At 40.7% G+C, this 24,628-nt stretch overlaps 1 protein-coding gene across 1 annotated transcript in view; it reads right to left on the bottom strand.

Annotated features, from left to right (window-relative positions):
- LOC142367921 (CMP-N-acetylneuraminate-beta-galactosamide-alpha-2,3-sialyltransferase 1-like) overlaps nucleotides 1-24,343 on the bottom strand; it is a 79,113-nt gene extending 54,770 nt beyond the window's left edge. The window contains exon 1 of the mRNA XM_075449945.1: nucleotides 24,055-24,343. The gene's annotated coding sequence lies outside the window, so the exon portion shown is untranslated. The remainder of the gene's footprint in view (nucleotides 1-24,054) is intronic.
- Nucleotides 24,344-24,628: the final 285 nt, after the last annotated feature.

Here is a 24,628-nt window from a genome sequence, read left to right as displayed (position 1 = left end):
ACTGTTGTGTCATTTCAATTAAAACAATACAGCACTTTTGGGTACCTATAATTTTGACTTTTTTATAAATATCAATTGGTCAGTTATTATAACACTTTTTAGAGTTCTTTTTATGTTTGAGCATTTTTTAAAGCAGAAAAGGCCCAAAATCCTGCTCTGCTTCTCTTTTTCATTTGAAACCACAACCACAGCTTGGACAAGAGGAACGGCACGGATAAGTCCCTTTTACAAGCCGATAGATTGCGATGCAAAATTGACATCGCTTTCTGATTATGATTAAAAACTGCCAGTGGAGATTAAACTTTCACCAAATGGAGACATTTTTAAATCCAGGTTAAAGACATTTCTGTTCTCATGTGTCTATGCATGAAATATCTTTTAACTTATCTGGACTGTTGCTTGTTTTTAAATTCATTGAAATGATTTTATTTGTTTCTCTTTATATTCTTCTATGTATTTTAATGATTCTTACACTCCCTGCTGCAATGCTTTTATTTAATGTAAAGCACTTTGAATTGTTTGTACATGAAATGTGCTATATAAATAAATTTGATATGATTTGATTATTGAGAAGAGAAGACATTGGAAGATTTGACATTGTTTAAAAACATCTATTGGTGACAATGATTAAACTGCAGAAAATATAAATTGGATAAACACAGTGAAGCACATGATTTCTCTTTAAAATGTTGAGGAAACAATGAATAAATTGGCATAAAATCAAATAATAAAGTTTCTTAATTAAGACATTAATCCAGAAATGTTGTGAAAATGAAATGATTATTACGGTTTAATACTGTGACACTTTCAAATCCAACCATCTGTTTTTCACAGAGCCAGAACAACTTTCACTGTTAGCGCTTTTGTGTTTGAATAATTTGAACATTCCTACATTGTTGATGGGGGGCAACCAAACCATCTATGCTTTTGCTGATGCGATGTGGTCATTAGCAGTCCACATAAAGCAGCAGATGCTCCATTGTGTTTGTTCTAATTCTTCTTCCTTTTCTTCGGGTATTTTTTTCCTGAAAGTATTTGTGTGCAGAAGCTGTAGACCTGGAAACATAAAACAAATTCCCAACTAATAATCATTATTTTTTTTATTTATAAAATTCAGTAAATTCTTTTTCCAGCTCAGGACCAAAGCAGAAATTAGTCTTGGTTCCCTTTGCAATCCTTATTTACTTTGCTGTTGGCGCTAATATAGAGCCAACAGATGCTTTATAAAAGACACATGGCAAAGGTCACACCTTGACATGACAGCTTTTCTGTCAGGATCTGGGTTTTTAGTTATGTTTTTGGACTTAGTTATTGGTATTGTTAGTCAGTGCTCTTAGTGTTTTCTGTGTTAGATCAGTCTTTGTTTCTCCTTAGTTTTTCTCAGTATTCAGTTCTGTTTTATTACTCCTTGTGTATTCTTTGTGTTAGATTCATTTTTAAAGTTAGTGTGCTCTCCCTTGCCCCCTGTGTTTTGCCCTCTGCTCTCTTCACTCTCACCTGCAACCTGTTAGCAATCAGCCACCAGTTCCTGCTCCAGTAATCACCTCCCCAGTATATATGTCTTTCTAGTTCCACCACTCCTCGCAGGATCCTCGTATTTGTCTCTCTAGTCTACTCGTCTCCCTTCCCCCTTCCCGTGATCACCTATTGCCAGTTTTGACATTCCTTAGTTTAATTTTTGTTTTGTTCCTGTGCTCCTGGATCTTTCTATCATCATTTATTTTCATTAAAAAAATCAAGATCTGCTCTCCTCATCTACATTGTCCAACTCCGTTATCACATCATGACATTTTCTTCTCTATTTTGTTGACAAAACTTCAACATTAGCATCAGCATAAGCTTAAAATCATTACTCAAGACGCCGTCTATTTGTATATTTTGGTCCGTGCTGCATTCATATCTCAACCGAAGCCACCAGAGTTTCTTTGGACGTGGGCCTGAACACACCTATTCAGATAGTGTCAGTCTTGGTGCTCACTTAGGTTTGGATGACCGCATTTAGGCTTTCTTCAAATAATCTGCACGAACATTTCAATCACAGTAGAGTCAATTTTAATCAAACTAAACCCGGCAAGTGTAAATAGATCCTTAAACAGGTGGCGCTTTAATAAGGAAGTTTCCATTTTCAAAAGGATCTCTCACAAGTGGCTTTGGAGACGATTTGTTTGTTGTTTGTTGTTAAGCAGTTTGTTTGCTTTGCTTGTCTACTGAGTCCACCAAGTCTTTTTTTTTTAAACTTACTTCCCATTTTATTAAAAACCTATTTTTCTTTTTTCTTTTAAATCCATCAGAAATGTCTCAATCAATTCTCAGCATCATCTACAGACTTTGGTTGTAATGGAATTCTGATATGATATTGACTTTCATGCATTTTAGAAAGATTCTTCAGAAACCACTGACAAATCAGAAAAGGCACAATAAAAATCCACAGTTTAAGAGCATTTTGGACAAACACTACTGGGGAAACACCTAATGAAATGAGTAATTGCCACCTCCATTAAATAGTTCTTGACCAAAAGATTGCCGGTGATTTTAATTCACAAGCATATTTACCAAATTTCCCTTTGAATCATGCTCCCAGCACGATGTCAGTTTGTTCAGTTGTGAATCTATTATTCTGTATTTTATGAGCAGAGGTATGTGATGTTGTCAGAAAACCAAGTAATTCATCTGAGGATTCAGGTGGAGATGTGAGATGAGCTGACTGCTGCTTGCATCATGCCTGTGTAAACTCACCCTTCAAATTTTCTAAAATTGTCACAGTAAATATTTGAGGAACGAGTCACATCCTGAAAACATGTCAGGAGACCTGGCATGAAGTCCATCTGAGCGCAGATTATAGGAACTCAGTCACTGTATGTCTTTAATTATTTGAAACCTGGCAGGTTAGATTACATTCATTGATACAAAAAACACAACGTCAGTTTTCTCTTAAATGTTAAATCCTGTCTTTAAGATGGAATAAGCATACATCAGATCAGAGGAAGGATGGCAAATGAGAGGTAACAGCACAATGCTTTCAGGAAGCCCTCGAGATTGTGTTGTGGCATGACACCACTGGGGCATCCGTCTTCGTCGCCCAAAGCACATCTCCACCTATGGAAGCATTTTACTGTTAAAAGCAGAACTGATCTGAATCATTTAGATGGGGGAGGGGGGGTAAATAGTGGAACAGCTGGGCAACTGCAGCATCTACCAGGAGATGAGACTGGACAGCAAACAGAGAGTGACTTTACATACACTCAAACAATCAATGTTAACCTGATAAAGACTCCGGCTGGAATATAATTATATCGATAGCATTATCTGATTAGCTTAAACATTCCATTAAAACCGCAATTAGATTTTTCTCAGTCTTTGAATACACAGTGATGCAGGAATACTAGCTTGTGATCATAATGCATTATTTTTCAAACACAAATGTAATCAAATCTACAAAGAAAAGAAAACAATACCACTGCCGGCTTTAGTGTTTTCATCCTCTCACAGCTTTGGATCTATAGCATGGAACCATTAGAAAACCAAGTCGATGGATTAGAAAAACATCTATCGCACTGATTCCCACTAATCTAATCGTGTGTTTGCACAGTTTAAAAGTTCTGAAACGCTTAATGCAACTTGCTGGCACACTGTTTACACAGCAGTCTCTCTGCATTACAAGCTGATCAAAGATTTAAGGCTCCAACTACATGTTCTTTCCTCCATTTCAAAGAACACTTTCCAGACAAGAATGCAGAAATTCCGACAAACACTGAAATAAACATGTTGGGACAGTAGGTGACCTGTGATCTCTGAGCGAACCTAGAGAGCCGAGTCTCCTGTGGTCAACACTTCAGAGCCAAAACAGCTGCTCATGCAATGATGAAACACATGTGACTTATTTGTGTGGACAGGCGATGAAGCACGATAGTGACGATGATTGTTGCTGATTAGGACGATACAGTTCAAGCTTTTTAAGAACTGCACCTTCAGTTTAAATCAGTTTCAGTGAGGTAATTCTGTAAGGTTCCGATCAGTATGATAGCTATCATCTAACGCTAAAAGGTAAATACTAAAAGCAGTTGACCCAAATGTTTCATCATCATCACAGCTGTGTTACATCTGTGGGCTTTAAAATAATACTTAGACTATGTTTTCCATTTTCTTTTCCCCTCGTCGATACAGGGATGCAGCTTGTGTGTTATCATATGTGTTCAAAACCAACGCATGTTCTCACTACGTAATCACGTTCAGCTGCCGTCTGTCGCTGTGTGATGACATTGTTCACCTGTGAGGCTTTTGTCACGATGTCCTTCACTTCCTGTGTCTTGCTTACATGACAATTTAAACGTGATAGACTCTTGTTTTTTTTTTAGTTCATAAGGAAGAAAGTGGTGGAAAGAGTTCCAGACTCTGCTTTCCAAAACCTGTCTCACACAATTACTGGTGAGACTGGTAGTCAAAACCCTATTACTCTGTCAATACACTGGCCACCAAATTGAGTTGTTTGAACATCGTATGAGCTGTACTCCAACCAAAACTGAATGTCCGTAATCTTCGAACCCTCAGGCCGCAACGCCTGAAAAACAAATAACTCTGTAATGGAGATCCCTGCATGTGCTGATAAATGTGTGCATCATCAGAGAAATCCCCTGTAGAAACTGTTCTGAGATGGACAGCCAGCTTCAAATAATACTTAACAGGGGAGGACTGTATGACATAGTTATCCGTAATGAGTGAACTCTTTCCACTGAGATCAACAAAACTACCTGTGGAGCAGATCAGGGAACAGTAGCTGCCATTGTTAACTGTTCCCACATCTAAAACCTGCCAGTGGCTGCCAGGAAAAGCTCCAAAATAGTGAAGTTTTGTGTTCCAGACAAAAACTTCTGTGTTTGTGTGACAGCTGGAAGCTCTGCAAGATGCATTCTTGAATATCGAATTCAGCCGCTTCACCGGGTTGCAAACAATAACTATCATTAACAACCTGGACCTACCCGAGTGATTACAAACAGTTCAAATCTCAACTGAGCTTTACGAGGGGCATTTAAATTCTGCACTGATAAAGGGAAAGCAGTAAGTAACAAATTCAAATTGATTCAATATTTATGGTAAAACTCAATACTGGCTTTTTGTTCAATGAAATCTGACTCAGCCCTTTTTTCCCCCATCACTAAATGAGCAAGACAAGAAACAACCATAAATACTCACTTTCCATATCCAAAGGGTACAACACTTAAAAGCAGAATAAAGGTCAAAGCAATTCTGTAAAGCTGCCAAGAACATCTTGTTCCTAACAAATATGAAGAATGACAAACAAGCGGTGCAAAGTGATTTGCCAACGAGCCGTTTGCTCGGAGCCCACGTGAAGTGGACTGCTGCCTACACATTTCCCTTTTCACCCAGATTTCTGCAATCTCCCACTCAGCTTAGATGGAATATTTTACAAAAAACTCAGCCAAGAAGTCAAGTAAATCGATTTCATTAGTAAGCACGAGAGAAATTGCAAACCGGACTTTTTTTCACGGCTGAACTACTTGATTGAAAGCTTCTTCTTTGACAGGACATATTTTCACTCGTTTGATTTGTCCTCAGCTCCTCTCTGACGGACACATAAAACAGGACAAGACTGATTCCTTCAACGTCAACGCTTCTAAATGTTGCATTTGTTGATGACCGGCTTGCTTTTTGCACATTTCTGTCTCAGCACATCCATTTAATGTATAGTACAAGTGTCACATTCCTGCCATAAATTAATAATTGAATGAATAAAACATTAAGAGCTAACAACCAGTGTTGAAGTTAGTGGGTTTCGATTGAGTAAAATGTTACTGATTTAATTAAAAAACTATCTTACATTCTCTTTCTTCAACATGAAAGTCAAACATCTGGCACAAAGCACATTTGATAGACTTTGAATCTGAAAACTTCTTTAATCCCCCTTTCAAATTTTTATCCCTCTGTTGAAATCTGTCAACCAACTGTCAGAAAGCTCAGTAATGTGTGTTGAAGCTGGAAAATATGACATCAATAATTCTGAAATATAACGAATATTAAAAAACGGTTTGTGTTTGAAAATTCCATCATTAGAATTAATAATGATCATACCTCTAAATAACTGCAGATTGTTGATGCTGTGATTGGCTTGTAAGTTCATTCATCAGTGTCAGATAGTGTATATAATAATGTAAATGTAATGTAAATAATTATGATTACAATTAATTGAATTCCAATTGGCTTGAATTGGACTTTATTATCTAAGTGCCTTGAGCTGACATTTGTTGTATTTGGCGCTATATAAAATAAAAATTTATTGAATTGAATATGCAGGCAAACAAATGCTATGTGATGCTATATGATATCTAATGTTGCAAACAATCCTACAAACAATCAAACAATATATAATTGTTGTCCAGTATTTGTGATGTGATTTGTGATGAGTATTTCTGTCCCTCATCAAAATGCACATATCCTAAGCATTAATTCTGCTCTAATCCTTTTTGATGATTACCTTCTTCAGTACGAAATTCCAAGGATTTGAAGTCCTTGTCACACACCTTGGATCAGCTGTAATTTAGCAGCATTAAAAGGCTCTCAGAAACATCCAGCATGTTGTCACAGTTCTGCATCTATGACAAGGCTTATAGCTGTGCAGCATGAATAACACCATCCCATCCTCTGAACTCAATCTAGTAAATTTATTGTTACATTATTATAAGAAAGTGAATTTTCCCTGGCTTGATGGTCAGCCACTTTTATTAACCAGATATTTATGTAAGAAGTTTGCCAAGTAAGAAAAAAATAGCAACTGAGAAATTTAAAGTTTTATACATAAAACATATAAATTAAGGATTAAATAATACAATACAATAAAAAAAATGCAATAAAACACGTTCTGAGTGAGAATGTTCAGGTGCTCTTTAAGGCTATATTTGAACCATCCCTAAATGCTAATGTTAGCTTGCTAACATGCGTAAAATAGTTTCCATAGCGGTCAAGCAAATTTCATGAAATCTTTTAAAATTATGCGTAAAAGAAAACATTAAGCAGACACATAAGTTACTCATAGCTGCAGCAAACAGAGTAGAAGGGATTGCTGACCGGAAACAAAATTATATAACATGATAAAACAAGAATCAAACAGTTCACTTGGATTATTAATGAAGGGTAAATGGAGAGAGGTCTTCTATAGGGAATCTTACTGGGGGAAGCTATAATCATCCCTTCATTCCTTGACCAAGTCTCTCATATTTAACGTGAGGCTCACATTATACACACACTTTTCCCCACCAAACAGCTATTTTCACACAGTGAAAAACAAATTCAATACTGTGGCCTAAAAGAGACTGACAAAGCCAGTGTTACCCACTTGACACTTAAAGGTGGGGTAGGGGTTCTTTTTCTGGAACATTTTTTTACATATTGCTTGAAATACTCTTCACACCCCCATTGCAACCAATTAATTAAAAGTTTTGACACAAATATGAAAAGTTTTAGTGGCCTCTAGAACGTACAATCTAGGAAAAACACTATCCAATCATACTGAACGGACCGTTCACAATGATTGGATTCTGATGCCGTCTATCAAACTGCAACCTGCTCCTCCCTCCCCCTCCCTCCCCCTGTGCGCGTACCCTGCTCCGTGAATGAATTACGTGTCCAGAAGCTTGGCAGGAAGCTAAACTAGAGCCAGCTTGGCTAGCACCTAGCATTATTAAACGTATAGTTAGCATATACTAAATACTAAATACGGCAACGATCGATGCTTGCTGTCAGAACAGCGCTCGTGCACCTTCGTGCTCGTTCATGTACTCTTGAGGCGTGGCTTCGGGGGGAAAGTGAAGAAAAGGGGTTGGGACTTTTTACCTGTGTATTTTCAAAATGCAGCTTCGCTGGACTCAAAATCCAGGATCTCCTACCCTACCTTTAAGTCTTAAGATTAAGCTGCTTTTTTCAAACCTCCTCTGTGACTTTTTTTTTTTCTGCAACTAGTAACCAAATCTAGCAACTTTCAGTACAAAACCTTCCCAGTACTGCCCCGCTAGAGGCATCTCCCACCTGCAGGCAAACCTCTCCCTGCGTCTGGTCTACCGCGTCTGTGTGCTATATGCAGCTCGTCCTTGTAGCATTACGAGACCGTTAAATGTGAGAGATAATGTACGATGCCTTCTGTTGCTTCTGATTAGGATTTTCACCAGAGCAGAGCATCACTTTCACAATGCTTTGACAGTGACTGCAGGTTGACATGTAACCCTAATGGTTCACGTTTCAGTGACAATTTCAGACTCATTTCAACAAGCAGGAGAGAGGCCAACATGTGTAAAGAGCTGGCACAAAGCAAAAAACAGATGCAATGTTCAGTGAGGGATGGCAAATTTGTAAATTTCATGGAAGCCATGAAACAACTGTTGAGATAATATCAGTATGAACCAAAGTGTTGTACTGCCCATCCATCAGTTGTGTAAGGATAATGATCATACTTTTTGAGTCTTATGTTAAGCTAACTGTAGCTAATGCTGCCTTCGATGCACCTCAGAAGCGGTGAACTAAGAAGAACCCAATGTTTTCAACCTCTGTCATTGCCCAAAGTGGGTAAAAAATGTGTTGGATTTTTCCTTGTTGGACATTGGATACTCTCAGTTGCACTCAGATAAAGCAGATCCTCAACGTGTTGGCAGGCTCAGCTGAAAACCTTTGGGTTTGAGTAAATCCATTCTGTCTCCAGAATCCTATCCTTGAGATAAATGCAGAGCACAGATTGGGAGGTTGTTTTTGTTTAGATTTTTATTTGTGTACTTTCACTATGCCTGCAGGGGGTGCTTTTTTACACAAATCCTACATAATCTACCTTTGAGTCCAAGTGGGATAATTTTGAGGGCGGCGGCCAGGGGGGGCATTTCAAAATATAAGCTCCAACTACAGGTCTTATCCTGAGGAGGCAGTTTGAATATTAAGTAGCAAATTTTTTCATTTTTCATTTTCTGTCAGGCAGAATGCTTGAAGCTTATATTTATATATTTAGAGTGCTCCAAATGAAGAGGGGTGCTTTATGGAGCCCTCAAATATGTATGTATTTATTTTCTGGGAGGGATGGGGGTTTGAAGGTTCCCGAGGCCGTTGAAAAAAAATTGCCTTTTTGCTTACCTTTAAACTTACATCAACTTTTAACACAGCTCCAAAAGATACACATTTTCCTCTCTAAATCTTTCCTTGACAGTTTGTTTATGTGGGTTTTCTTTGGCACATCGAATGTGTAGCCCATTGGTGTTTTACGTCCTTGCCAGGCTCTGTCCTCATAAAATTAAATTATTTGGGGACTTCATATTGGGAATCAACCTTAAAGGAGGAAGCAAGCTGGGTTCTGCACATAAAACACTGGGGAATTTGGGATTTACAGCTTATCCAAGCCACCAGCGCGTGGCTCAGTCTTATCCCCCTTTTGACAATGCTTTAAACCACTTTAACGTGCAGTCATGCAGGTCCCCGACTCCCCCCATAACACTGATCATTATGTAGTCATGGGAAGTGCAACCTTTTGATAAGCTGTGATCATGGTACAATATTTGTGATTATGTTTTGTGTGCTTAAAAACAGAAGCGTCTCTCTGAGAGACTGATTGATGAAACACTCTTCGTTAGTTACACAGTCTGTATTAATGAGCTAATGCAGAAGACTATTGGTTTAATCAGTTACTCTCAGTTCATTTTAAGTTTCTCTGTATTCATATTAAATGAAAAATGAAGATGCTGAGTTTAGATTATGATTGCTTCTTCTTGCTTAAACACTCAACATTTCAGAGTTGATTAGACTGATTAGTAACATTTGTTGTATGTATTTGCTTGTAATTCTGCTCTGGTGCATTCCAAAAATAAAAAGCAATTATGGTCCAACTAAGGTTTGACTAAACGTAATACAGGTGATTATTTTTCATTCATAAAAGGGGGCAGCAGTTCTTTCTGCTAAGAAGAATGACTAACTGATTAAGGAATGGCCAAGAAGAAGACAACGTGGTCTGTCTGTTAGCAGTTATGTTTAATTTTTTTAAGTATCAACCCATCATCGTGTGTGTGTGGGATCTGACGTTTTTATGTGGTGGGTAATCTTAATTTGGTATGTGACAGAATCCATCATTAAATTAATAAATTACAAACTTTTTGCTCATCCATCTCATCTTTACCACTATTACAGGAGGTGCATTGCCTCGTTTTCTCGTTTTTAACAGCACCAATCAGCGGTGGTTACCTTTAAGCTAATTAGCAAATGTTAACATGCTAAACTAGCTAAAATCGTGCACAAATGTTGCCTTTAACTTGCTGTGTGTGGATAATGATTCTGTAAGATAATGCAGGTTCCGCAGTCTACCAAATCAAGACACAGAGTCTAATTTCAGACTTATTTTACTGTCTGACAGCAGAAACATGAGAATATGTGAATGGGAGCAGCCCCATTAGAATTTGGCTTTCCCCCTCTCCCCCAATGAAACCTCCATCACATCAATGAATCAAATTAAGGCATTTTGTGATTTAAAGCAGGAGAACAGAGGGAAGGAAGCAGAATGTACTGAAAGATAAAACACATCTTGAAACAGGTTTAATTTTTCTAAAAATCCACATGCAAGTCAAACATTCAATCCTTTAGAAAGTTCCACCTGAATCAAACAGCATTAAAATAAGTAAATGGCAGCACCATCCATCCTCTGCATCTTGATGCAAGACTGATTCCAGCATCGTCACCGTTATTACATGATTTTGTGCAAGTGGGGCTCACATTCAGGTCGTGTTTAAATGGGAACTCATCCGTGGGGGCAAGATGTTGAAGTGTCTGATACTTACCAACTGTGCAAAGGAGTTTTGGGAAACGATAAGAAATATGTAGCGTCCGATATTTAGAAGCTGCGTAGGGGAGATTCGGGCTAAAATAGAACATCTTGAGAATAACACACTCCCCAGTTAGTGTGTCTAGAAGAGGCTCAATAGATAATCACACACCATATCTGGGCTTTGTGCCTGTTGATGGGAACATGCAATGGTCATGATTTAGCTTTTTTCCCCATCACATTTACAACACAATATTATGTCTCAACATGGTCTTTTGCTGTATTCTGGGGTAACTGGGTGTAATGACATAGGGTAATTCTAATTTGTAGATAGCAGGGGAAATTGTAAGAGGTGGATACAGGGGATTATTAGCTACCACTGATAAGAAAAAAACTCAATAATGTTGGCATTATCCTTTAAGCTGATTACCAGCGCCTTTGAGATGGACTGACCTAAAGATATCATGTGTTGACATGGATGATGAGGAATTTAGAGGTGTGATTCACCTCAACTGGATCAAACAGTGCAGAAACTTCTTCTTTTCTAAGGTCATTTGATTAACTGGAGATGAGGATCGGGCTGTTTCATTTCCTTCTCCCTGTGTTCTTCTCTGCGGCTCACCTTTGATCGCAACATCTGTGACTCACGCTTCACAGAAGAATTTAGCTGTTTGATCAATGAAAATGAAGACTACACAGTTTGAAAGCTGCATGGGGACTAGTTTATGTCGCAGATTGTGAGAAATGAGATGGAGTCTTTCACGCTGCGAAGCTCAGCAGGTGAGTCTAGCACAGCTGTGCACCAAAGGTGAAAGAAAACACCAGTCGAAAATTAATCTTTTCACTCAACAGATGCAAGTTTCACAGGGGAATCTGGATGTACACCCGTGTTGTCAACCATCTCAGATTCCCTAAAATAACATGCTCTACAATCTAAGAAAAGAAAAAAAAGGAAGCTTATTGATATTTACTGACGCAATGAACAGTGTTGGGGGTAACGCGTTACAAAGTAACGAGATTACATAATGATATTACTTTTTTGGGTAACAAAGTAAAGTAAGGCGTTAAATTAAAAAATAAAATAAAATAAATCAGTAACTACACTACTTTACTAGACATTAGCCGCATTCGGACAGAGCAGTTCTAAGAACGGTCCACCTCGAATTTAGTTCTAATAACTGTCCTTCTCCAGGGGAACTGTTTCAGTTTGCATTCGCACATGAGTCGGGACCCTGATAGAGACTGATGGGACGCAACCGTCTGCCACATTCAACAACAAAACAAAAAAAACCTGCGAAAAGTAGAGAAGAAAAAAACACCACCAAGAAGCTAATATGGAGAGCGGGGAGGCCACCGTGTTCATGGTCTGCATGATAGTGATATTAATCATGGACGATCACATCGGGCGTCTAACATGGAGGCTGGCAGAGCTCACAGAGAGTCAGGAGACGAAGGATGGAGCGCAGGCGATAATTCTTCGTTTTATGAAGGAAGGAGAGCAGAGCGGCGCAGACAAAGGAGACCACGTGTAAGTTTAACTTATTAAACACGCGCAGGTTCTGTCCGTTTTGTATGAGGAAACATTTCAGCCGTGACAACATGACAAGGGGCGGAGCTACCGACCACCAAACACCTCCGTCAGATGCGTTCCTATAGAACCAGAAAAGGAGCTAAAATGGTTATAGGAACTGAGGGCCGTGGTCCCGAGTTCCTGTATGTCCGAATGCGGGAAAAAACAGCCCCGTAACCGTTCCTGAAAGGGTTATAGGAACTGCCAAAGGTTCCTACAGTGGGAATGCGCCTTACTGTAACGTGATTTCCTGCGTTACCCAGGCTGCTTTTGCCACTGTGAAAAGTCCTGATCTGTTTTGTGTTGCCTGTATGCGAACGTGCTTCCAGTGTGGTTTTTTGTCTTTCTTTTTTTTTGCCTGTGTGTGTGTGTGTGATGTGGTGGTTGCCGTAGCGACGTAGCTGCTGGGGGCAGGAGCGGCGACTGTCAACAACTCAGAGAGAGGGAAAATTTAAATAACATCTGTGAGAGAAAATAAAAAAAGATAGTGATAGAGGGAAAATGGACACATAGACAGAGACGGGGGGTGGGGGGGGGGCTTTGGCCAGTGGCGATATTTGTCATAAGGACAAAAACATTAGAGTCAAATGTACTCTGTGTCCCGGCAACAAATATCTTTCTACGGCGGTAACCTCGATGAGCAACCTGTCTAAACATTTGTCATCGGTCCATGGGAGCTCAAAACTTGTGGCAAAAGATCCTCGCCGGTCATCTGAAAGAGACGACCAGCAGCCGGCCCCAGCTCCACTGAAACAGGCAAAACTTTTTTCTACTGTGGGACAAAAGCAGGTAACGCATTAGATTTTTACATTGAGATTTTTGTTCTCATGTGTCGCAAAGCCTGCGTTTTGAAACTGACTGACCTCACATTAGCCTCCTTTATCCTTTTTAGGGGATTTTTTTGTGAGGCATTGTTCTATGTGGCTTTATATGCCATTTTGTATTATACAGTAAAGACTAAGTGAAGATGGGGCAATGATGTTTGTGCATACCGTAACACTTTATTAAGAAACAGTAAAGTAATAAGTAATGAAGTTACTTTTCAAATGCAGTAACTTGTAAAGTAATTTCATTACAATTTTCAGAAGTAACCAGTAATAAGTAACTAATTATTTTTTTTGAGTAACTACAGAACCGCATTCAACAAGACAATAGGCTTTTTGTTTTGTCTTAAGTTATAAATAAACCAAGTTTGCTTTTTACATCTTTTGAGTCCGCATCCGTGTCCTGCCAACCCACCCTACACTGACAATATACTGAGTGATGAATTGAAGTCAAATACGTATGTGGAAACCAACAAAAAGTCACTCACGTTAAGTCATCTATAGTGATACTACTGTACACAGTCGACAGAACCTAAGTGGAAAATTAGGTTCTTCTCTCAATAGCATTAAAACAGACTTTCCTTGGCTACCCATGTGCAGCGCACTAAGTGCGCTGACTACTCATATAGCCTACCTGGATCAAACTTTATTTAGAAAAACAACATATCAGACAAGCAAAGCCAAGGAGTAAAAAGAACAACGCGGATGCTTGTTTTGAGCCGAGGGAAACTAGTGCAGCTGCTACATGTGCTGATTCTTCAACGACTTCCAGAGAATCACTATTACCCACACCTCTACAATGTTCTGCAGACTGATAATAAGACCATGCTTGGGAAGTTTCAGTGAAGCTGACCCAAAAAGTAGTATGAAATTTTATTTTATTTTTTTAAAACACAACTGTGTCTACAGAGATCCAATCAGTTCATACACGCAGATGCAGAAACCATGTACGAGGCTTTATCTGGCCTGCAGGCAGGTGTTGAAGAATCTGCACACATAGCAACTACAGCAGTTTACCTCAGAGTAATGGATGCAATTCAGGGCTACAGGTAATTACTCGAGTGTACACCAAGTATACAAGCTAGAGCTTTACTTCCATATTATATAAAGAAAATATGGCCTGTTATTTTATTCACGACATTTACGCCACCGTAAAAGCTTTACCAGAGGACCTAAATGTTCCATTTAAAATATGATCTTTTTTAAACAGGCCTTGATTGAAAGAAGGAAACTGGAAGATTCACATTAATGAAACCCAAAACACAATTAAAACTGTAATCAGACTGGAGGTTACACAGCAGCAGGGTCTCTACAAGATCTGGAGGTTTCCTTTGAGATGAATGAAACAGCAGGAATGAACACACCAGCAGAGCAAAGAGGCCAGTAGCAATATTAACAACTGCAGTGTACCGTGTGCTGGAATCCTTTTCTCATTTGCATGTTTGCAAGGTTTCTGGGCTGTGCAGTCTGGTGGCAAATCAGACACCACTTTCCCCTAAAAATAACATTCAGTTTATCTTAATTATGCAAGAAGTTGCACTCCGTGTCTTGAAATTATCCATGAGGACATTTGGAGTTGGGAAAAAAACTTTAGGACTGTTCAGTTTTAATTCCCAAAAGGTTACGCACAGAGCCAGAGTTACTTGTTTCACATGAACAACTTTTGAATGAATACACTGGTATGTCAGGATTGTCCCAGTAATGCACACCTTCAACACAGCTGCAGATAACTGGGGCCTCTGACACAGAAACAGTTTAAAATTTTCTGAATAGTTTTACTGAAAACAGAAGAAGGTAGCTCATAATCATTTATAGGATATTATCTAAGTGTGAGACTATATGATAAGCAAAGAATATCTGGCCAGCCATGCATATAAAGACTGTTAAATGGTCATATCGGAAAATTTTGATACAGAATAGAACAGACGAAAGCTGCACTGTTGACAGCTCTGAACTTTAGATACCTGGGTTTAGAGTTAGTCCGCTTTACAGCCGTGGATCCTTGGGACCTCAATTAAACTCTAAATGCGAAAAGAAGATAGGATGTGCTTAAAGGATTATTTTAGAGACACATTTATTCAATTTCTTACTGAGAGTTTCATGACAAATCAGTATTAATCCGATATGTGTCTATGAAGGATAGTTTTTCTTGAGGATTGGAAACAGGAAGAAACAGACTGGTTTTGGCCAAAGATAGCAAAAATCTTCCAACCACAGCACCTCTAAAGCTGAGTGTATCAGTACATAACAGTTTTGAGAGTGGCTCTGGATACTGGTTACAAAGTGGACCAATCAACTCAACTTGCAAGGATATTGGAATATCATTTGGACTAGATAAATGTGCCTGAATGGCATCAAAGAGAGGCAATATGATCACATGTGAAACAGATTAACCACCAGAAGGAAACACAGAAGATATTCAGGACAGCTAGATGCCTTGGGGTCCGACAGGCAAATAGCAACCATGAAGAAGCAACAAGGAACTTAGCCTCAGCCAAGTATCTAGAAAGAGTAAGGCAGGTCCTGGAGAGTCAGCTAAATGGGAAGAACGGTCCGAGCCATCAACACATGTGCACTGCCAGTTAGGAGATTTGCTGCTGGTATAATGTGTGGCCAAAGAAAGAAACTGAAGCCTTTGATATCAATTCAAGAAGGCTCCTCGCAATTCTTGGAGGGATTCACCCCAAGTTGATCCAGGAATGCATCAGGAAGATGGCCCCCAGTGATGAACTGCTAAGTAAGAGCCTCAGGCAGCTAAAACCCAGTGAAGGAGAGGAGGCACCATCACAGAGGGACAAAGGAGGATGTGGCTGATATCGAAAAGTCCTATCAACGGAGAAAGAGCAGTATAGTCCAGGGTCTTCCACACCAGACGGGACCCCAAGTGCAAGCTGTGCAAAGAGCCCTCCGAGACAGTTGCAGGGTTTAAAAGGCAGGCAGATATGGTATACATGAAACGCCATAATCAACTGACAGGATTAGTGTACAGGAACATCTGCACCGAGTATGAGTTGGAAGTTCCAAAGTCAACGTGGGAGATGCCTCCAAAGGTGGTGGAGAATGACAGAACTAAGGAAATCCTGGAATCCTGTGGGAGTTCCAGATCATCCAGATCCTTCCCCCTCTTCATCTTCTCCCTCTTTGGGTTTCTGCTGCCTGAGGCACTCACTTAGCCATTCCCCACTGGGGGCCATCTTCCTGTTTTGTCCTGGATAGGTGCTGCGAAACTCTGTAGTGAGCAACAGCAATTGCAATGTCAAAGTGATATATCATTTTGCCCTCCCACATATTCATCATTAATTACAGCAGGATAAAATTACAGGCAATAAATGTTACAGCGGCTGAAATAAACAGTAACCCTTTGAATAATTCACTTGCAGTTTTAAAAAAAACAGCACTTTTTGACAAGCAGTTTATGATACATGCAACTAACTTTTGTGTGTTTCACAGCACCTTATTTAAAACACAATGTGAAGGATGAAGACATGTTAAACAAGGGCAAACAATGTCAGAGACAGCAATAACACTGAACAGTTCAGTAGTGCTGCTAAGAGACTCCGAGTTAATGACCCCGGTTCAGTGTGTAATCTGTGGACTTTATAATGTTCTCTAATGAGCCCCAGGACACTCATGGTAGGCCAACTGAATAAATGAAAAGGAAAATCAATGATTTCATCTAGAATTCCTCAAAGTATAGACTCACGTACATGAGTCATAGCATACATTGCTGAATGACTATAGGTACAGTATGTCAATTCCATCCTAAGTAAGCCAGTCTATAACTATAGATGACATCCGTACTCGTTCATATGGCTTGGCAGGATCTCTGCACAGACTACAGAGGAAGATGAATAGATCATTTTTGATCTACTCTGTGGAACAAAAACATTCTGCTCATGTCAAAGTATCTATTCCATCTTTCAACGTCACGACAGACAAAACCATGTTCAAATCAACCATTGTCCAAGACAAAATAATTGTTCCGTTTAGTAGACTTTACTCAGTTTCTTCAGTTCTGGATGTAGAAAGGAAAACGCAAAGAGAATTCCCTTCAAGCTAGAAGAGAGGAATTACGAGGCAACTCCTTTAGAATTCCACATTGAGACTCGATGGAAACATCCAAAGAAAAGAAGTGGTCGTTAACATGAAGGTGTTCAACATTCCATTACCGTGGAGTTTTCATTTTTCATCTGAAATATGTCGTCACAAATTAGCCGCTTCTCATTTTCACCTTCAGCTCAGTACTTCACTAAATCCAAATGAAAATAAAAAAAAAAAGTAGTTTGATTTAAGGGCTTTTCATTTCAGCTTTCAAGGCTGAAAAAGAAAATTAGAAGCAGGCTGTACACTCATGATATCCCTGCTACATCCATGCATGAGCCAGCCAGATGTACTGCTAGTGCTGGCTTCAGAATTTAATCGAAGACAGTAATTATTCATAAGCATTATAGAGGCCGACTCTGTGTGTGGCGCTCTGATGAAGATGTGTGCCTTGAATGTGTTTCAAGGACTTTCTCTGCAGGAGAAGAAAAAAGTATCCAACTGCACTATACAAAGACACGTTTGGGAAAAGTTACACATTTGTAAAAGCATTTATGAGGACTCTGGAGTAATGATCCCATCTTAGTATTATTAGACTTCAGTGCAACACGTTCACTACTAAATAGTTGATTTAGTCATAAAAAAATTTACAAAAAAAGATTTTTGTTTTACCATAAAGGGACATTGTCAGAGTAACTAATTAGGTTAACAGAAAAATATCCAACCAGAATTAGCCAACAGTGTTGTGCTGCGTGTAGACTTAAGTCATTTGGTTGACACGTCAGTGTCACTTCCAGTGAGCTGCACACATATTGTGTCCATTCTAAGCTCTGTTTTGTTTAATTTGTTTCAGAACGAATGAATGCGACTCTTCTTCTTTATTTTCTGACAAGCTGATTCCTTCCTTTCAAATGCCACAGGCAGACTTGCTGCCGCTCAGGATGTCTGTTTCTGCAGTTTGAGGTCAAGTCAACAAACTACATTTGTGGTAGTTATCTCTGAAAATGTTGAGCCACAGCAATATGAGACACAAAAAGAACGTTCTCTTCTTTGTGGGTATTTTCACACGTTTAAGTGCATAATTGTTTCATATCCGAAGGAGGAGATCTTTGCCAGCTGACTCCACATCTTACCGTCATCATTAACTCTAGACAGTTGTGTCACAGGTCTTAAAGCTCTCTTGTTCTAGAAAAATATGCCCTAGTTCAAAGGGCCAAGTGAAGGGATGGTGACAGTCGGCTGCTTACTGAACAGACAGCTCGATGACGGAACGGCTTGAGGGATGACGACCCGCACAGTTCTAATCGTCCCCATCCATGTAGTTATGATGGCATCGAGACAGGCTCTCTCTCACACAAGATGCGTGCACTCACAGACTCATGCTACCTCTGGTTGTTGCTTACATATATGGTGAGGAAATAACTAAATAAATCTGGTGCTTATCTCCAGGTCCCACTGACGAGCCTCAGTGTTGTGCTGGCTCCGAAAATGGTTGCAAAATGTTTGCAACTGTGTGCTGGAGGGAAAACGCAAGCAGCAGATTGAGAAACGGTATCGGGAGATGCCTTCATTTAAATAGCTTGGATCGATATCAGGGACGAGTGCATGAGATGTCCTTATGACTTTTCCTTTTTTCAAAATAAGACTAAGCGATCAGTCTGAAAACAATGGGAACACTATTAAGTTACTTTTACGGTGCCAACGGCAGCCAGATCTGAGCTGTGAACTACACACTGTGCAGCTAAAAGTTAAATTCATAGCCAATTGATCAAATTAATACATTTTTGGCATAGCATGTACGTCTCTTTTTACGTATTAGTTTAGCTTGTATTAATAAGTGACTCATTATAACCCGAAACCTCAAGTTCGCCCTGTCTCAGGTGCTCTAAGTGCTCTTGCAGTAAAAAAAAAAGATGAGTATTTACATTTCTCCTGCTCATTATTCCTGAGCTGACCCCAAGAGTAAAATTAAGCCACACTGTGTAGCTCTGTGGGTCCAGTTAAGGAGAAGCTGTTTCACTAAGCAGAACTGATGTTTTTCAATCTCTGTTTATTTAATGAGCTGTTATTCAAAATGGTTGCAGCGGAGCATTAGGCAAGTAATGATTAGACTGTCAGTAATAGCAGAGGTAATATGCCTGCCTACTATGATTAGTCTGCATGTGGCAGTGATGTGTTCTTTCTGTTTGTCATGGCCTGCCTTTTTTTTCTATACGCAACTTAGTGTCCACTTATTGTTGCTGATCTGCTAATTAAACATGTGCGGGACATGCTGAAAATAAATAGTTTCCTCTTTAGTGGTGTACTGCTATGCCTAACATAATAAAACACATGCTGCGCGAGCTCTGAGCACAAACACAATACGTCTTGGAATGAAAATGAACAGCAACGCGAACAACTAATCAGGCACATCTTCCTCCTCTGCTCTGCTATTGGCTAACACATTCTGCCTCGGGCTGCAAACACAACACAGTTCGAAAACATCTCATGGCATTTTTCTGTGCTCTCACTCTCCATCAAGAGATAAACAGCGTAGATCTGATTTACATTTTGGACTCCTATGGTGATCAAAGGACAAAAGGGGCTGACACATTTGGGAATTACTGTGAACTTTAGAGGCTGAGGCGACAGCACAAAACAAAGCCAGTGCCTTTTTGGTGCGAAAAGACAAAGGTCTTTTGTCCTCCGGAGAACAGAAATGCTCGGCACAATTTATCAGAGATTTCTTTGTGTCAAACGTGGGTCACACCTATCTGGCCTTCTGAAAGGACAAAACATTATGACTGCTTTGGTTCAGGACCAGCGAGTCGAGATTTACGAGGGTCGTGGGGTAACTTTTCTCTTAAAACAGAAACGCAACATGAGTCTCATTCACTCTCGTGGAAGAATCTACTACCACTTAATCCTGATTTATGGTCGGTGACGCAAGACGCAACGCAAGACGTAACGCAAGCCCTTGCGCGGTTGCAAGCCCCCTCTTGCGTGTGTCACCTCAATTTTCTAAACGCAAGATGCGAGCGTAAGCCACTATCTACATCACATCCAGCGGCGTGTTCATCTTCCGGTTTCATCCCCTAATAAAAGACCGCTTCTTCGCTTTCTACGCCAAGGTAGAAAGCGAAGAAGGAGCATGAATCCACTCGAAGAGAGACTTGCCGAAGAGGTCCTGGCGGTGAATTTCCTTTCATCATAGTAGGCTTGTCATTGAAAAAACCCGCTGCTCCACCTACTGTCCTAACGGTGAATCGCCACGCAGCACACGCAACCGCCGACAAAGCAAAATGAAGCATAAACGTCTTGAGCCATTAACGCAAGGGCAGTTAAAAGAGGTATAAATCAGCCTTTAGCTTGAACTCCTGCTCTAAGTTTCCAATTCATTGTGGAAAGAAGCCACGCTATCTCTTAATTAAATCATTGCCTTTTCTCTACAGCTTCCAGATGAGTGTTAGAACAGCACTGGGAGACTTCATACAGATTTGGTATTAGGAAAACCGTGTGCTTTAATGGTTTAAAAGGTAACCTTTCTCTGTGAAAATGCAAACAAACCGAAACATTTTCTCTACGATCGGGTGCTGAAGCAGACTCTCTAAGCCTGCCCGCTGCTGGTTATTCACAGGTTCTACTTTTTTTTCTAACAAAACCCAAAAGCCTGCAGAGTGTTGATGTGCTGCCACCTCACATCCCCTGTGGTGTTAGAAATCTGAAACAAAGAGGAGTGAGGTGTGACCATGTGCGTATTAAAAGATCACATTAATTTCTCTGAACCTTTTATTCTGCCGCCTACAAAGGGCTCGTTTGGCAGCGTAGCATGAAATAACCTCACACTGTTTACCAGCTCCGCCATTTAAGCAGACTTGTCCGGCACGCTCTCTTGTCTTTCCCTACCTTCCCATATCTCTGTCCTGTTTCAAGAGGCCACGCTCACACGATGCCAAGGCCGTAGGTTTTTGCTGGGAGCACCTGGTGAGCTAAAGGCTAGGCCAGGTGGTGCACAGCTTTGAATGCCAATTAGAGCGGTGACCATGCGAGCGCAGCCCGATATAACTTCTAATTAACAATGGAGCTCCGAGGCATAACAATTAGCCTTTCCTTCGAATAAACCCACCACAAGGATTCATGCTGAGCCCACTGGGAAAACCATTTCTTTCCTTTTCAGTTGGTTAATTAAACCATAGCATAAGACAGAAAAAGAAACATCCAAAAAGTTGCAAGACTCCGTACCGAAGCTTTGTGGGGGTGACAGTGAATGTATGCCATATACATAATGTATGGGTGAGTCTATTTGAGTACACAATGAAGGCATTTTCCCTGACAAGGTCACAGGCACTGCAGGCCTGTCAAGAAGACTATGAGGTGAATAAACGGTACAGAAGACGTTTTTCCGTGATGAAGCCTTGGAAGGAGAGCTTCTCACTCTTGTTTCAGGCAAACAGATGAGACCCATAAACGATTAGGACTTCAAGGGGAACAATTTTTGATGATCGGCTCAGGTTGACAACAAAAACGATGAAAGTCAAGGACATGCCTGTCATAATGAGAAAAAAAAATACAAGAGAGGAAGCTCTGAAGGATGTTGTTACACAGAGACGTAGGGTTATGTAGCTGGGGAGGCACATCTGCTGCACAGGATAGTGTGGTATCAAGTAATGCAGCAGCTGTAGATTCCCTTCCTCCTCTCTAACGAAGGCACCTGCCAGTGAGCATTATCACCCAGCAGCTACAGACAAACAGCGTGCAGTAATCCGACGAGCCTAATTACAGGACTGATGCGTGCTCTCGACGCTACTGATTGCACTTGGGCCAGATTACGACACCAATCACAGGATTCTTTGCTGCGGAGAAGTCCGTACTTAATCGTCATTGAGTAATCATCTGTGATACCTTCCCCGGTGGGGAAAAAAACGAGGTCAAAATTACAGGGAGATGCTGTTTTATAAGTGCTCACTTGCAGAAAATACCATGTATTCTGCTAAGAGTGGAAGGAGTCCACACATGCTTGCAAAAAAACAAAAAGAAGAATGGTGCTGAGGTGTTACTTGGAAAACAGCCAAGACTGTTAAGTGGAAACAGAGGGCAAATCAAAAAGCCAGGGAGAAGTCCAAGGGGAATACTCTGTGGAAAAAAAGACCAAGTCAAGAGGCCTGAACAAAAGACAAAAAGCGAAATATTCTTGTACATGCTGCAGACACTAACAGACCGCCAACCCCAGGGAGTGGAAACATTTTTGACGCTGCTGCTGTAGTCCCGGTCTCAAGTTCTCGTTGAAAAAAAATGTGTACTCAAAGGGTCTGATTGGGTGTGTGGTGAGCCATGGGGATTCCTCTGTCTGGAGCTGAGAGTCTGAATGCCAGAGCTGAATAACTGATTACAGCAAAGCCTGCGCCGACTTAACTCAGCCTTCACGTCGCGGCAGCTGAAGACCAGAGGAAATACCTTGCGGGAAAGATCATAAAGTGGGAAGTGGGAAACGTTAGAGGAAAACTCGCAGAAACTTTGAATGAGCTGTTGGGCGCTTTCAGTGGAGTGCTACATGTTCGGCGTGGCATTGCTTTGAAGTGGAGACAGCAGCACCACTGAGACTGCAGTTTCATCAGACTTTTCCTTGCAGCATGTCTTCATCTGGCTGGCAGCTGCTGAGAAAAAACATGATTCACTGTGAGTCACTGCTTCTCCCATGCGCCACAACTAAAGGAGCCTGCAAAGGACTTTCCATCAGAGGAAGCACACTTCTCTTGAAACACAACGTATAGACCCGTGAGGAACTGCAGCTCCTCTGTCTCTTGTAGTGTAACTGCCTGTAGGAACTACATTTTCCAGATGCAATTCGGTTTCTTGATATTGGATGCCACCAAGCTGCCCCAAATCCATCTCTGCCATCCTTCTCTTTAAATACCGCAGTGCATTCCCCCAAGGTCACGCCATCCAATCTGATTGGAGACTCGAAAAGAAACCGGCTCAGATAATGTATCCCACTTGCTTATTATTTATAATGGCAAGGAGAGGGTTAAGTGGAAAATTAACTAGCGTGCTGCAGACACCTTCATTAGTAAATGACATCTCATACAAACTACACAACAAAGGGGATCATTACAAAACTCACAGCCAATAAACCTGGAGTCTACTGACACAAAGGATGTGGCGCAGACAATGAAACAGAGTGATTATTGTTCAGAACTAATTAAAGGGGCTTCATGTCAGAGGGAATTGTTGTCTTACTTAATGAGGCTGAATCCAGGAGACCACACAACAACTGGAACACTGTTTAGCACAGATATATCTCCCCTCTGCACTTAAATTCAACAGTTGCTCAAGCTTGGGCTGAACATATCGAACATAGTTTTTTTTTTATATATATATGAAAGTCAGAGAGATAAGCACCGCAGTGAGCCAGCGAATCTCCACCTAACAACCTAAACTGTCCTTTAAGGTAACAAGTTGCTCTCCGGCAACCGGAAACAAGGCAGAAAATATTACAAAACAAAGATAAACATGCACGTGCTGATAATGAAATGTAAACAGGACACCGCTACTAACTGCTCAATTAAAAGGCAGTTACAAAAAAAAAATAACAACCTTAGAAAAGTCTTAAGGCAACAGAGGCGCGCTGCTGCTCTCTGTTATGCGTTGAGTCTTAATATATGTGCAGATTTTAGCGGAATAAAGTTGAAGTGCAACACCTGGTCAGCGGCACCCACGCTTAAGACTTTAAGCCTGCGCGCGCGCCGCTCAATTTAAGGCACTCAGCTTAAAAGCTATAATTAGTGCGGAAGGTGACGCCAGAGCAGTGTATGGAGTTAAAACATGCCTTGTGGTTTCATACTGACCCAAAGTCAATCCCGAGCAGCGAGTTGAGTCCCGTTATGTCCGCGCGGTGAGGCGGCGGAAAGCTCCGCGAGCAGCGGCGGACACGCGAGCAACTGAGTCCAGCCTCAGCTCCGAGGGTCCATCATAAGGGGGAAACAAGCTCCAACCTGGCAACGTCGTACCGCTGCCTGTTTGAGTATGAGCAAACCGGGAGGAGGTTTACCCCTCCTGGAACTCGCTCATCCATGCGGTTTTCTCTTCTTCTTTTTTCCCCTCCGTGAAGGAGGAGGCTGATTGGGAACTGTTAACTCGCGCTCAGGCTGGCGAACAATGAGAGGCATGCATTTTAATTCCTGAGCACTGACCATAAGGGGCACAACACGGCTACGCCCCTCAGCATTCTCACTCTCACACTCTCACATCAGGACCCCCCCCCCCCCCCCCCCCCATCTATTTGTTTATTAATTTTTTTGTGACACTCTAACAAGGTCCTGGACTTTAGTGCAGCAGGAATGAACCATAAGCTTCTGTAAAATAATTAATAACTGTCCTCCATTTCTGTCCATTCTTAATATCTCTCTAACCTCAACGAGC

Source organism: Odontesthes bonariensis, chromosome 18 (assembly GCF_027942865.1).
Source record: "Odontesthes bonariensis isolate fOdoBon6 chromosome 18, fOdoBon6.hap1, whole genome shotgun sequence".
Taxonomy (NCBI): Eukaryota; Metazoa; Chordata; class Actinopteri; order Atheriniformes; family Atherinopsidae; genus Odontesthes; species Odontesthes bonariensis.
Note: the sequence above shows the minus strand (reverse complement) of the source record. Positions and strands in the feature narration are given on the sequence as shown.